This window comes from Mastomys coucha, unplaced genomic scaffold, assembly GCF_008632895.1.
Source record: "Mastomys coucha isolate ucsf_1 unplaced genomic scaffold, UCSF_Mcou_1 pScaffold11, whole genome shotgun sequence".
Classification (NCBI taxonomy): Eukaryota; Metazoa; Chordata; class Mammalia; order Rodentia; family Muridae; genus Mastomys; species Mastomys coucha.
The window spans coordinates 7,582,246-7,597,803 of NW_022196893.1; the positions used below are offsets into that span (position 1 = coordinate 7,582,246).

General features: G+C 45.4%; 1 protein-coding gene and 1 pseudogene across 3 annotated transcripts in view; one reads left to right on the top strand and one right to left on the bottom strand.

Annotated features, from left to right (window-relative positions):
* The window catches only part of Arhgap39 (Rho GTPase activating protein 39), a 96,248-nt gene extending 82,161 nt beyond the window's left edge, over nt 1-14,087 (bottom strand). For 2 of the 3 annotated variants that reach the window (XM_031347799.1, XM_031347795.1), the window contains exon 1: nt 13,891-14,087. The gene's annotated coding sequence lies outside the window, so the exon portion shown is untranslated. The remainder of the gene's footprint in view (nt 1-13,890) is intronic. The other variant, XR_004112341.1, reaches the window with a different exon arrangement.
* LOC116074969 lies at nt 1,683-2,267 on the top strand (annotated as a pseudogene).
* Nucleotides 14,088-15,558: the final 1,471 nt, after the last annotated feature.

The window sequence follows — 15,558 nt, forward strand, 5'->3', positions numbered from 1 at the left end:
CCTCGAACTCAGAAATCCGCCTGCCTCTGTGTGAGACACCACTGCCTGGCCAGACAGTACTCTTAACCACTAAGCCATTCTTGCAGCCCCCAAAAATGGATTTTCATTAATGCATGCACAAAAAATTTTAAATACAAAACATCTTAAGTGAACATTATTTTTCACTTAGAACTATTAATCAAAGAGAAGAAAAAGAACATACATCTGTATTCATGTACACATATATTAAATATAAAACATCCCTCCTAGGATAATGAGGATTGAAGACAGCTAGCTGCTACCAGCGGGGACCTGGACAGCTAAAATACAAGGAAAGAAGGCTTTTAGCCTCTGTGTGCATGTGAAGGTCCAGGTAAAACCTGCTGGAGACCATTCTTTCTTCCACCATGGGAAGGATCAACTCAGGTCCTCAAACATGGCAGTACGTGCCTTTACCCACTGACCATCTTACAGGCCTTCCCTTTTGTTTGTAATTTTTGCACATTTGCCCAAACACTTAGTATTAAAAAGAACTGTCTGGAGACTGGGGATATAGTTCAAGTGATAAAGCACTTGTCTTGCAACAATGAACTTGGTTTCCAGAACCCACGTAAAAACCAAGTGTGATGGCACGCACTTGTAACTCAGTGCTGGGAAGCTAACTGGAATTTGTCAAGAGAGTTTAAAAAAAAAAAAAAAAAGGAAGCTGGAGGGATGGCTCAGCACTAAACAGCACTAGTTACTCTTGGAGAGGATCCAGGTGCAGTTCCACTCTCTGTACCCACACGGTGGCTCACAACCATGTAAAACCCCTGTTCCAGGGAACCACACCCCATCAGGCACACAAGCAATGCACATAATACATGAAGGCAAAACACTCATACCCACAAAATAAAAAGATTGAAAAGAAAAGGTGGATGGACCAACACTCAAATCTGTCCTCTAGCCTCAGTTACACACAAGTACTCACACATACATGAACATACACACACATACATGAACACACACACATACATGAACACACACACACACAAAGAAAAACTTTTAAGAGGCTCACTTGGAGTGGAAAACCTAAAAATAAAATTGGGAAAACAATATATACTATCAAAAGGAATATTTGGGAATAAATTTAACCACAATATAAAAATTATACAATGGAAACTGTCAAACACTGTTGAAATAAATCAGAGACTTAAATGATGGTAAGAGAGCCTATGTTCATGGATTAAGACACTATCCACTACTAAAATATCAACACACCAAATCATATACAACAACAGTTCCTGCCAAAGTCATTCTTGTGTGATTTGAAAAAAAAAAATGGCCTGGCTGACCCTGAAGGTCCTATGGAAATTCTAAGACCCAGAACTGCTAAAAACAGCCTGAGAAAAGAGGAAGTGAGAGATCCAGATCTCCTGACCTGGAAGCCTATTGCTCTGCTACAGGAGTCAAAGCATGGCACAGGCATGGGGACAGACAGAACACAGAGGACAACAGTGAGGAAAAATCGAACCTCTATTTACAGTCAGGTGACTCCTGACAAGGACGCCAAGACTATTCACTGGAAAAAGGAAGTTTTTCCAACAAATGAAGCTGGAAAAGATGAATAGCCACACACAAAAGAGTAAAGTTGGGCCCTGATTTTGCAATCTATAAAAAAAAAATTAACTCGGCTTCCTCTTCCTCTTACTATAAGCGGCCAGAGGTGACCTGTGAAGATGGTTCGCTACTCTCTCAACCCCAAAAACCCCACAAAATCATGCAAATCAGAAGGTTCAAACCTCCGTGTTCACTTTAAGAACACCCGGGGAAACTGTCCACGCCATCATCAAGGGTATGCATATCCGCAAAGCCACCAAGTATCTGAAGGATGTCACTTTAAAGAAGCAATGTGTGCCATTCCAGTGGTATAATGGTGGAGTCGGTAGGTGTAACCAGGCCAAACAGTGGGGCTGGACACAGGGCTGGACACAGGGATGGTGGCCAAAAAAGAGTGCTGAGTTTTTGCTGCACAAGCTTAAAAATGCAGAGAGTAATGCTGAACTTAAGGGTTTAGATGTGGATTCTCTAGTCATTGAACACATCCAGGTGAACCAGGAGCCTAAGATGCGCTGACGAACCTACAGAGCTCATGGCCGGATCAACCCATCCATGAGCTCCCCTGACACATGGAGATGATCCTCACTGAGAAGGAGCAGACTGTTCCAAAGCCAGAAGAGGAAGCTGCAGAGAAGAAAAAGATATCCCAGAAGAAACTGAAGAAACAAAAACTCATGGCATGGGAATAAATTCAGCATAAAAGAAATGCATATAAAGTAAAAAAAAAAAAAAAAAAAAAAAAAAAAAAAAAAAAAAAAAAAAAAAAAAAACTCTGCCTACCACTGTGGTACATGTGTGTCTCCCTGGCGCTCAAGAGGGGTAGGAGGGTCAGGAGTTCAAGGCAGGTCTCAGCTACATAGTGAGTGAGTCTGAGGCCAGCTTTGGCTAAACAAGACCTTGTTTCAATCCTCCCTCAACATATACGTAAAAAAATAACTCAAATGGATCAAATACCTAGATGCATATATAACATACAAAGCAATATCTAAACAAAAAAAGTGTCAGTGCAGAGTCGGGTGGTGGTGGACACACACCTTTGACTCCAGCACTCAGGAAGCAGAGGCAGGTGGATCGCTACATTCAATGCCAGCCTGGTCTACATACAGGGCCAGTTCCAGAATAGCCATAGCCACAGAGAAAAACCCTGTCTCAAAAAACTAAAAAGTCAGCACATGAACTAAAACCATACAATTCTTAGAAGAAAACACAGGAGTAAAATTTCTGCTATTTTGTTTTTTGACACAGAGGTTTGTCATGTATCTCAGACTGGCCTTGAACTCACTACAGATCCTAACTAGTCTTGAGCTTCAAGCAAATCCCTGGCCTCAGCATCCAGAGTGCCACTATCCACCATACATCATCAACTTAGAGCTTTTCTCTCTCCCTGTCTCTGTCTGTCTCTCTCTCTCTCATGTACACAGACACACACCATACACAATTGCACACATATACACACATAGAGACACACACATACACAGGCACACACATCTTACATATCTCATACATGCACATACCACACATGCTCACACACACAAACATACCATGCACACACACACACACACACAGTGAAAAGTATTTGTATATCATGTACTTGAGTAGGAACTTTATTCCAAATACATGAAGAACATACAGTTCTGTAATAAAGACAACCAGCTGAAGAATGACAAGGAGGAGCAGAGTCTCAGGAGTCCAGCAAGTACTGACACATGCCATGGATTTAATCCTTAGCACTGGAGAACGAAAAGGCTCAGGGGTGGCGGGGGTAAAATCAGGAGAATCAGAGTTTAAGGTCATCCTCGGCTACCTAACAGGTTTGAAGCCAGTCTGGGTTTCATTAAGCCCTATCTTAAATATAAATGAAAATAAATAAATAAATAAACACAGTAAAAATAATTAAAACTTTTATATGATGCTGGGGGGCAATGTAAAATGAAGAAACTATTTTAAAAGACTTGGCATTTCCTCAAAAGTACACAAAGAATTAGCATTTAGCAATTCTACTTCTATGTATATAACCAAAAGAACCGAAAACATGTGTTTGTACGAAACTCAACCACAAGTATAAAGAATTAGTAGTATTTACATAATCACCAGCAAATGGAAGTAAACAAGTGGACTCCAGTGTCCATCAGCACACAATATGTAGTCTGTCTCTGTCTAGGGCCTAGTGAGCAGCAGGAAGGAATGGTATTCTCAAACATGCTGTGGGCACACAGGGGCGTGTGATGCAGCCATTCCCGCCACCATGGGCCCTCCCCGGCTCCTGTCAATGGCTTGCCTGTCCCATCAGCACAGCTAAACTATTTCTGTGCTTCCTGGTTAGTCCCCAGACTCATACCTAACACAGTAGCCTGGGCGATGCTTCACATCTGAGTGCAGGCTGACTGACATCACCTATCATCTCCTGGGCCCTGCAGGATAACTCCTCAGAGCTATCTACCACATGAGTAACTCTGCATACCCAGCCTCTCCTGAAAGTCTATAGGCTAGCCCTGGCCTCCAACTCAGAGAATGCCTCTGCCTCCCGAGTGCTGGGCTGAGATTAAAGGCATGTGCCAGCACCACCTGGAGCAGCAGCTAAGCAGTTTGTTAATGCCAGGCAGCGCTCTTCATATATCAAGCAGGTGCTAATTCCTACTTGTGAATACATAATGTTGGGGATCTGGAGCGATGGCTCAGTGGTTAGGAGCTTCTGCGACTCTTCCAGAGTATGCTTTCCAGCTCCCACATGTCAGCTCACAACCACCTGCAAACTCTCTAATTCTGGCAGCTCTGATGCCTTCTTCTGGCCTCCAAGGGCACCACGGTGACCATAAAAGGCCACTACATGAGCTCCGAGGGTCACTGACAGCACTTCCCAGTCAGTTGTGCAAAGTCGGCAACCTATGTGGATTTTGAACACAATTTATCATTTAAAATGTACTGACCAAGGACGCACAGTAACTTCACTAAGTTTATTTCACACAAATGAAGCAAATAGATAAAACTGTAGCTGGCAATCTGCCAAGCCCTTGCCTCAGATTATCTGTGCCTGACTCCACACTGGAGTAGAGATGGACTCCCCTTCTGAAGACAGTCTCAGTTCTATAAGGTGTAAATGACTGTCTGTGATGTAAGCAAGGTCCCTTACCTGCCTTGCTCCTCACGAAAGCTGCTGGGTGGTGAATCTCATACTTGCTGGCTCCTTCCCTCCACCTAAGGTATGCTCTGCTGAGGCCTGCTAAACAGCTCAAGCTCAAGTCGCCAACAGCTCTCTGTAACTAGGCCTAAAGTTTGCAACCCTTAAGCTACAAGGGCCTCCTACCGGTGTGTCAGGCTATTGCTCTGTACCACCCACAGATTGTGAGCACAATTCAATTCTGTGTGCCCAACAGAGACCTGGACTGTCTCCTTCACCTCTGGGTATTTGAATAGCAAGTTGCTGGTACACATCAGGTGTCAAGAAAGACTGGAGTAAAAGCAGGCCTGGCAATGGAGAACCAGACACTAGGACTGTGCCCCAGCAATTGAGAAGGACTACCCTTAGCCAAAGCGGCCTTGGGCAGGAAGGAGACTCCTCGGGCGGATGTGCATCCCTACAAAGAACCCACAGGAGAATGTCTGTGATCCACAGCATTGTCCTTCCAGCTTTTAGAGACCAGAGCTGCTTCTAGTACTCTTGGCTAAAAAACCAAGGATTTCAGAACACAATCAAATACTAAATATAAAACAAAAGGTCAGCATCACTGGAATCAATACAAAACAACATGCAGAATTCTAGAATTTACTTCACCGTAACTAGTAACATGGGCAGCACACAATCTGATGCCTCAAAAGCAAGGGGTCTGTGGGTTGAGGGAACTTGTTGTGTGTACGTCTGAGCACAGTCCTGACAGCTGTGGAAATGTCCTCCATCAGAATCCCAGGGAATGGCAGAAAGGATGGACACACACACACACACACACACACACACACACACACACACACACACACAGAGAGAGAGAGAGAGAGAGAGAGAGAGAGAGAGAGTGTCTAAGTACAGACTGCAAGAGGACAGAAGGATTCTGCTGGGTCCTTAGCCTACTAGTGAAACTCATCCATACTTCTGCCTCACAACAACCCTGACAGCAGACAGGACAGCAGGCTAATTTACAGGTGAAGCTCAGGAAGTGACCCACAACAAAGTGTAAAGGAGACTTTCACCCAGATGGGACTGAGCAAACACCTCAGGGGATCTGCCTCAACACAACCCCAGACTATACCAGAGCTTTTTTGATTCCCAACTGTGGAACATTTCCTTGAAAAATACTAGTCATTCTTGTTTTTAACCCCTCCAAAGAGATAGAATTTCGGCCTGGAGAGATGGCTCAGTGGTTAAGAGCACTCACTGCTCTTCAGGAGGTCCTGAGTTCAAATCCCAACAACCACATGGTGGTTCACAACCATCTGTAATGAGATCAGATGCCCTCTTCTGGTGTGTCTGAAGACAGCTACAGTGCACTTACATATAATAAGTAAATAAATTAAAAAAAAAAAAAAGAGATAGAATTTCACATACTACACAAGCCACCTATTTAAAAGTGTGTGCTTTTAGTATATTCAAAGATATCTAAAACCTTTCACTGGTCAATTTCAGGACATTTGCATTACCCTAAAAGCCTGATGCCTCTGCCATTCCCTACCCCTTAGTAAGCACTAGCCTGCTTTCTCTATGGATTTGCCTACATTAGACATAGTAATGTAATCATATAAAACCAGGTGTTGTAGCCTTATAATTCCAGCACTCAGGAGACTGAGGCAGGAGATCTTGAGTGTGAGGTTAGCCTAGAATAGCAAAAATCTATTGCAAAGAGCCAAATAAATAAATAAATAAATATTCCCTGGGCAGTGGTAGCACATGTCTTTAATCCCAGCACTTGGGAGGCAGAGGCAGGCGGATCTCTGAGTTCGAGGCCAACCTGGTCTATAGAGTGAGTTCCAGGACAGCCAAGGCTATACAGAGAAATCCTGTCTCAAAAAAAACCCCAAAAATTAATAAATAATAATTCGCATGTCTGGCTTCTCTCACTAGGCATAGTCTCTTCTTCCTCTTCTTCCTCCTCTTCTTTGAAATAGAATCTCACTGTATAGCTCTGGCTGTCCTGGAGCTCACTTTGTATAACAGGCTGGCCTCAACCTCACTGACACTCACCTGCCTCTGCCTACCAAGTGCTGGGATTAAAGCCATGCCCCACCATCCCTGGCTTGGTATAGTATTTTCAAAATTCATGTATGTTATAACAGGAGTCAGTAACTCATTTCTTTTTATTGCCAATAATATTACTTGGTATGGATCTATCACATTTTGTCCATCTATCTGTTGATGACATTACGAGTTGTTCCACTTTTACCTACTGTGACTATTGTAAATTCTGTGTAAATGTGCTGTGATTTTTTTGTTACTTTTTTGTTTGTTTGCTTGTTTGTTTGTTTTGAGACAGGGTTTCTCTGTGTAGTCCTGGCTGTTCTGGAACTCACTCTGTAGACCAGGCTGGCCTCGAACTCAGAGATCCACTTGCCTCTGCCTCCCAAGTGCTGGGATTAAAGGCATGCGCCATCACTGCCTGGCTTTTTGTTACATTTATTTAATGTATATGCATGCATGTATATGCACCCACCTTTGTGTGCATGCTATACAGCAAGTAAGTGCAGGTCAGTTTTGGTTCTCTCTTCCACCATGTGGGTTCCAGGGATCAAAGTTCTGTGTATACACACACACAGACACACACACACAGACACACACACACAGACACACATACACACACACACACACACACACACACACACGTCTCATGGCCAGAGGAGGAGGAGGATCTGGCTGGGAGGGGTAAAGAATGAAACTCATGGGCTGGCGAGATGGCTCAGTGGGTAAGAGCACTGACTGCTCTTCCAAAGGTCCCGAGTTCAAATCCCAGCAACCACATGGTGGCTCACAACCACCCATAATGAAATCTGATGCCCTCCTCTGGTGTGTCTGAAGACAACAACAGTGTACTTACATATAATAATAAATAAATCTTTTAAAAAAAAAAAAAAGAATGCAACTCATGTTTGCAGACTATAGCCTTCCAGAGACTGGCTTTATGGCTTACTGTTTTTGCACCCCTAATCCTACAGGGCCTAGAGGAAGGATCTGTAATAAGCATAAGGATAGATATATTGGTGAAGACTACACAGTACCTGGGGCCTCCTACACCGGGATGAGTTCTGTTCACTGCAGGGCTAGGGCCTGAACACTGCTCAGGATAGTGGGGGATTCAGCTGAAGGCCCACTCCTGACAGAGCAGCAGAGGATCACCAGGCTGACTGACCACTTCTCACTCTGGCATCCCAGGTGACCAGGCATCACTCCTTTCCTTCTGTTGAGGAAGATAGGCCACATAGTTGGCAATCCTGGCTTCGCCGATGCCTACTCTCAAGCTGCGCTTCCTACAGGGCAGCAAGTACCTTTACCCACTAAGCCATCTCACTAGACCATGTTTCCCTTTCTTAACCATAAGAAAACAAAAAAGTTCTCCAAACCAGTAGATAAACTCATTTTTTCTGATCAACTATAATATTTAAAATACAAGGAGATAGGTACTGGAAGAACAAATGATCAAAAGAAGTACAGAATTAAAGGTTTTAGGAGATACACTATTATCACAGAATGACTTACTGAAGAGAAAGGCTCTCTCTCTTGGCCTCAAGATCAGGATGTGGCTCTCAGCTACAGCAGCCATGCTCCACACCACGGTGTAAAGCTCTCAAACTATAAGCAAGCCCTCAATTAAATACTTTCTTTTATGAGAGTTGCTTGGATATGTCTCTTCATAGCAATAGAACTAAGACAGGTCAGAAACACTTTCAAAAGGAAAGGGTAGAAACAAAGGTTATGTATACCGTGCACTTTCAAAGCATCGTATGCAGGTGACGATGCTCATCACCTGCCTGCAGGGAACTAAGCTTCTCCAAGAAACCAGGAGGTTTCACCAAGCACCTGTGTACTTTTTCACCATTATCTGAAACTATTAAATAAAATTGTAAGTTTTAGGAAGCAAAAATGAAGTAAATGTACCCCAAATCAAACAGTTTAAACTTCAGAAAGGAAAAGGAAAAAAAGACCCAGTTAACTAGGAGCAGCCAAAGTAGCCAGAGCAATAGAGAAACAACAGCCTGGCTGCGCAGGAATAGAACTTTAACGCCAAGAGACAGGAAGGAAGGGGGAGGTAGGAAGTGACTCCTTGTAGAGTTTACCTCCCAATCTCTAGAACTCATCTGGCCTTTCTTTCTGTTAAGTTTTTGTTGTTGGCTTATTCATTTGAGATTTTATTTACTTTTATTTTATGTATATAGATGTTTTCCCTGCATATATATCTATGCACCGTGTAGTGCTGTGCCCAAAGAACCCAGGAGGGCACTGGATCCTCTGCACCTGGAGTCACAGATGACACTTAGCATCCATGTGGGTGCTGGGAAGCAAACCCAGGTCCTCTAGAAGAGCAGCCAATACTCTTAACCATTGAGTCATCTCTCCAGCCCAGTGTCAGTTTTCTTTGAGATGGTGTCTCACTATGTATCCCTGTATGGCCTGGAACTCACAGAGATTTACCTGCTTCTGCCTCCATATGCTGAAATTAAAGATTTGTAGCACCACCACTGTCCAGACACTTTTATTTATTTTCTGTATGCATGTGTCCACATGTGGAAGGCAAAGGACATCTCCTGGGAGTCAGTTCTCTCCTCCACTATGGGAGTCCTGGGAATTGAACTTGGGTCATCAGGCTTGGTGGTAGGTAGGCACTTCTACCTCCTGAGCCATTTCATCAGCCTTAAAATTTTATTTATTTATTTATTATTATTACTACTACTACTACTACTACTACTACTACTACTACTACTACTACTACTACTACTACTGTAGGGGGAGAGAGGAAGAGGGAGAGAGAGAGAGAAAGAGAGAGAGAGAGAGAGAGGAGGAATGTAGGAGACAGAGAAAAAGAGGAGGGATGTAGGGGCCACAGGGGAGATGTACATTGCATGGCATAAGAACAGATGTCAGAGAACAACTTTGTAGAATCATTTTTCTCCTTCTACCAGGTAGGACCCAGGATAAATTCAGGTCACCAAGTTTGGTGGAAGCCGCCTTTAGAATTGAGCCATCTCTCTTGGCCCTCTTTCATTTTTTTTCTCTATCTGACATGGTGTATCATATAACCCAGCCTGGCCTCTAACTTGCTATTTAACACTGGATAACCCTGAATCTATGATCCTCCTGCCTCCAACTTCCCCAAAGTATTGAGACTATAAGCATGTGCTACCACACCCAGTTTTATGAAGTGTTAGGGAACCAAATCTGGGCTTCGGTCATGCTAGGCAAACACTACAACTAAGCTAATCCTCACCCCAAGCCTGGCCTCCCTCCTTTCCAAGCTCTATGTTTTTGACAGTAAACACACATCCAAGTAATTGCACATAGATTAGCTGTTCGATTTAAAAAGTAATGAATAAAGCAATGCGTGAGGAGTGCTTATATAGAATATTGAAAATATTTCCAATGCTGATTATTTGATTTTGCCACTGAAAACTTAAAAGTTAAAAAAAAAATGTACCACTGAATCAAGAAACAAAACACACACAGACACATAGAGATATACACACAGACATACCACGCATATACACTCACACAAACATACACATACTCAAATATACACACAGACAACACATACCACACACACAGACACACCACATACACACATACACATACATATACCATACAAATACACACATGTATAAACATACCTGTAACACACACACATACAGACTTACACACAGACACACCACATACATACACATTCACATATCACACACACACAGCCCCCTATACACACACACAAAACACCAACCAAAGAGTAACAGATGATGCCTGGCTCTTCTCAGTATACACTGTAAAAAGATTAGTATGCATTCTACATGAGACAATGAACACAGAATTACACATCACTATTACTCACAAGAGATGCCAGTAAAGTTCACTTATGTCACGGGACGGTGGGCACAGCTAACTTGCTTGAGTTCAAGAAGACACATCTAGGAAATGTTACCCACGAGGGTTTCAGGTCCTGATCACTGCAGAAGCAGACATGGGCGGTGCTACAAGCCAGGTGAGGAGAAATTACCTAGCAGGATGATAACAGCTGCCCTAAGACAAGGTCCAGGTCAGACTCTGTCACAGGGCACAGAGAAGACCTGGGACATAAAGTTGAGGACAACTCAAGGGGCCAACAAGAGACCAAACAGGGCGGCCCACAAACCAGAGGTCAATAGCTAAGGGGAAATGTTTTATCTGGGGAGGTAAGGAGGTAACAATGGGAAATGGGTCTCATGAGCTGGTAACCAACACATTCTGTCTGCATGCACATGGCTGGCTGCACATCTAGTCAATGAACAAAGCTTTGTGACATCCGTATGGGGTACCCAAAAGGCCAACTGTCAGGACTGTGGCATCCATATGGGGTACCCAAAAGGCCAACATCCAGTAAAAAGGTTTTGTTAGTAAAACTGGATATTTCAGCATAGGCACACAGTTCAAGGATTTTTTTTTCTCTCAACAGCATCAAGGAGTCAAGCACCTCAGGAGAGGCTGCAACAGCCAGACATGAAACCATGCATGGACCTGTGAGTCTCTGTTGTGTGGGATTCCTAACCCATGGCCCTTTGGCCCAGCATGCATATGGCAGAGGCCAGAATGAAATGGGACTACTTTTTTCTTTTGTTTAAAGACATGGTCTCATATAACTCAAGTGGCTCATATAACTCAGCTTGGCCTCAATTCTCCTACTTTCTCCTCCCAAGTGCTGGACACCATATCCTTAAAAACAAACAAACAAACATTCTCACCTTCACTGCCACAAGTCTCAAGACCTCACTTAACTTTTCTATCACAGTATAGATGATATTTTACCATTTTCCAGAGTAAATCTGAGATAAAGAGGGGAAGTAATGACTAGATAAACTATCTCCTTGGAGAACAGCAATCTCCCTCACTTTGTTTTAAAGCTTGTCTTAACTTCTTCCAGGAATTTACCAAGGCCTGTTACCATGCAGGTAATATGGGGCTCTCGTCTTACTTACATCTTCAGTGTCAGAGTTTATTTTAATAAGGTTACCTTTCTTAATTCAAAGGTAACTCTGAGAAGTATAATACTGTCGGTCTGACTCTCACTACCCAGGACCTGCACACCCCCTTTTTCTGGCATCACCATGCTCATCTCTCCTAGTCAGTACTGTAGTATTCTGTGTGGTTCATGAGATGCTTCCTTACCAAAAATACTTTTAAAGCAACTCTATGTAATAATTTATCTAAGTGTATAAAATTGTCCTTTTTTCTCTAGAAAGATTTGTTTCCAACCAGCTAGATGGCTCAGTGTATAATGGCACTTTGATCTGAGTTCAAACCATATGGTTAGTGGTGAGAGATAACTCCTAAAATTTACCCTCTGACCTCTACATGACAGTGCTGGCACATACACAAAATGAAAATAATTAAACACATACACACTAGCACATACACACAAAACATACACACATACTTTCCTCCTCCTCCTCCTCCTGAAATGAAAATAATTACATGAATGCATCCATGCATGTGCTCTTGCATGTACTTTGAGCACACACAGGTACTTTGAGCCAAGCATGGCAGTGCATGGCAGACAAGATCATGAGTCTGAAACCTGCCTAGGTGCACACAGCAAAACCCAGACGAAATTACAATTTTAACACACACACAAATTTAGCTTATGCACTTTGTAGCACACTGTCCAACCCATACCTAACCCTGACAGCCTGCAACTTAGTAGCAAGATCAATTCCTGACACTCAAACTTCCAGGTGTGAAAATTTTTACAAGTCTTAAGTCACAGAGTCCTCACAACAGCATTCTAAGACCAATACTATTAGTGTACCCATTTTACAGCCAAGAAACCAAAGGCAAAGAGACCTTACCCAATACCACAAAGCCAGTAAAGGAGGAGTCATGACTCAAGGGCGGTCAGTCTGGCTCCAGAACCAGCACTCATTTTCACTGTGCTCCAGCCTCTTACAAGACAGCTGATTAGACCACGAGCTGGAGCCACATCTCTCCATTCCCTCCTAGGCACCCTGAATCCCTTAAAGACTGGCTTTCCGGACTATCCAGTCACACCTCTCCTTCTTCCAATTCCCTTCCCCCACGTTCGTTGTAAAAAGGGGAGCCAGGGACAAAACCACCTGCTGTTTACAGACTGCGCCCAGGACGCAGTGCTCAATTGCCCTCCCTAGCTCCCAAAGACAAACGTCCGTATTGTCTGCACCACGGGAGGAACTGAAGCCTTGCAACTGTACGTTTTTCTGCAGAGGTCACTGGAGGCCTGGCCAACCCGAACAACACAGAAGGGGGAGGGGGTCCAGCCGCATTTTTGCGGCTGAAGGTTGCGTAGCGCCCACAGCAGCTGCGGTGAGCAGCAGCATGGAACACACCCACAGCTGCCGCGCCCGAAGCGGGCAGCACGTTTTAAAATAAAGACAGCCTGGCCGGGATGCATAGCCTGCCGACTCGCAGCCCCCACCCACCCCACGCCTGCCAAACAGCAGGCGCCCAGGGAGTTCCAAGTCTGAAAGGCCGGGTAGAGGACCACCCGAGCCTGCCGCAGAGGCCCTGCCGCGAAGCCAGGGCGCACCATGCCAAGCAAGCTACGACCCGACCCAGAGACGCCCACCGACTCCCGGGCATCGCGGACAAAGCCTGGCCCGCAAGATCCTCGCTCGGCAAGCACCATCTCTCACCACCCCTAAACGAACCGAGCCCAGTGCACAGAAAGGGCACAAGCACACCGGCTCTGGGCCTGGACACATAACGCACGCACACCTGTCCTCGGGCTGACTACACACACCTGTCTGCAGGCCAGGCACCCTCACACCTCACACCCACCTTCAGGTCCACCCAACCCCAACCACCTCAAGCCAAAGGGCTCTCACACAACTATCTTGGGCAAGGACGCACACGCACTCACGCCCATCCAAAGGCCGGGCACGCGTGCAGACCATGGCACCCTCACACCCACCCTCGGGCCCCTTCTCTTACGCAAACCGGCCTTCACACTCCCTGGCCCTCGGCTGCGGCGTCCTCGTGCGGACCCTCCCCTACCGGGACACCTGGGGCCCCGATTTCTAGCACGACCGGGCTAGGGGGGCCTCCGCCCGGGCCTGGCCGTGGGGCCGCAGCGAGGCCTCTCCGCCATCTTCCCGGCCCGCGCCGCCCACCTCCCGCGCTCTCACCAGCGGGCCCTGCGCCCGGCGCGCCGCCACTGCCCCTCATCACCGACTGCACGCTGCGCCCCAGCTCCCGGCGGCTCCCAGCCGCCGTTGCCGCCGCAGCCAGCGCTTCACGTCCTGGGTCTCCGCCGCTGGTCCAGTGCGCTGCGGCCGCGCGTCCCCCGTCACCAAGCGCAACCCCCCGCCTCCGACTCCGCCCCCGCGAGGGCGCTGGCGCCGCCAGGGGGCGCCGCCCGCGAGGCTGCAGTGCGCCTGCGCCACCGCGCAGCCCCTCGGGAGCCCCAAGTGAGCCTTGCCTCGGCCGGAGGCCCCGCCCCCGATGCTGCACGAGCCAGCCTTTAGCTCTCACCTGTACCCGCCCACTTCTGGAGGTCTGGGTCACCTCAGGTGTGTCCTGATATGGGTGTGGTGTGACTTTATTAGTGCTAACCCCGATGGGGTTCCTGAGCTTGAGATTTACCTTTTCCTTGACACTGGAAAGGTAGCCATTGTCTAAAATATTCTGCGTACTCCATGTTTCTAACGTCCCTCTATGATATTCCTCCTTTCATTTCCTTAAACTATTCTTGTGGTAACTCAGGCACAGCCTTAAATGTGCTCTCTTTTCTCTATTTTCTTTTAAATGTGTATTGTGTGTGAAGCATGTACACGCATGTGCCAATGGTGTTGGTGTGGAAATCAAAGGACAACTCCTTCCACCGTGGGTTCTAATGTCGGAACTCCCATCCTCAGGCTTGCACAGCGAGCACCTCTACCCACTGAGTCATCTCCATGGCCCTTTTAAATTTTTATTATTATTTTTTTTAATTTGAGACAGAATTTCACATGGCCCAGGCTGACCTTCAACTTCCTATGTAACGAAGGATGACTTTGAAATTCTAATCTTGTCTTCATCTCTCTTGTGCAGGGATTACAGGCATATGCCACCATATCCGGTTTACACAGCTGTGGAGGTGAAACCCCATAGTAGGAAAGCCCTTTACCAACCGGGCTACATCCTCAGCTGCCATTTGGTCTTTTTGTATTTGATGAGCTCTTGCTGTGTGTAGCCAGGCTGGCCTCAAACTTAAGATCTGTCTTTAACAGACCACAAGTGTGTTTGTCACCCTCCCAAACTTTGCTATATTCAGTTTTGTTGTTGTTTGTTTGTTTGTGTTTTGGTTTTTTGAGACATTTCTGTGTAGTCCTGGCTGTCCTATAACTAGCTCTGTAGACCAGGCTAGCCTCAAACTCACAGCTCTCCACATGCCTCTACTTCCCTAGTGCTGGAATTAAAGGTGTGGGCCATCACTGTCCAAGACCAGTTTTTTACTTTAAAAAGAAAAAACAAACAAACTTCTTACTGTGGTTTAGCAATTAAGAGTAAATACTGCTCTTCCAGAGGATCAAGTTCAATTCCCAGCATCCATGTCAGGTGACTCAAAACCACCTCCAACTCCACATGATCCATACCCTTGCATTCATGTATACACACACACACACATATTTTTTAAATGATAAAAATAAGCTTTCAGAATATTTTACTTACTTAGTGTGTGTGTGTGTGTGTGGCTGCATGTGTTAAGACCTCCACAGAGATGTCAGAAAACAGCTTAAAGGAGTCATTTCTCTTCTGCTATTGGGTCCTGAGGATGGAACTTGGGTCATCAAGCTACTGGCCAGTCATCTCCA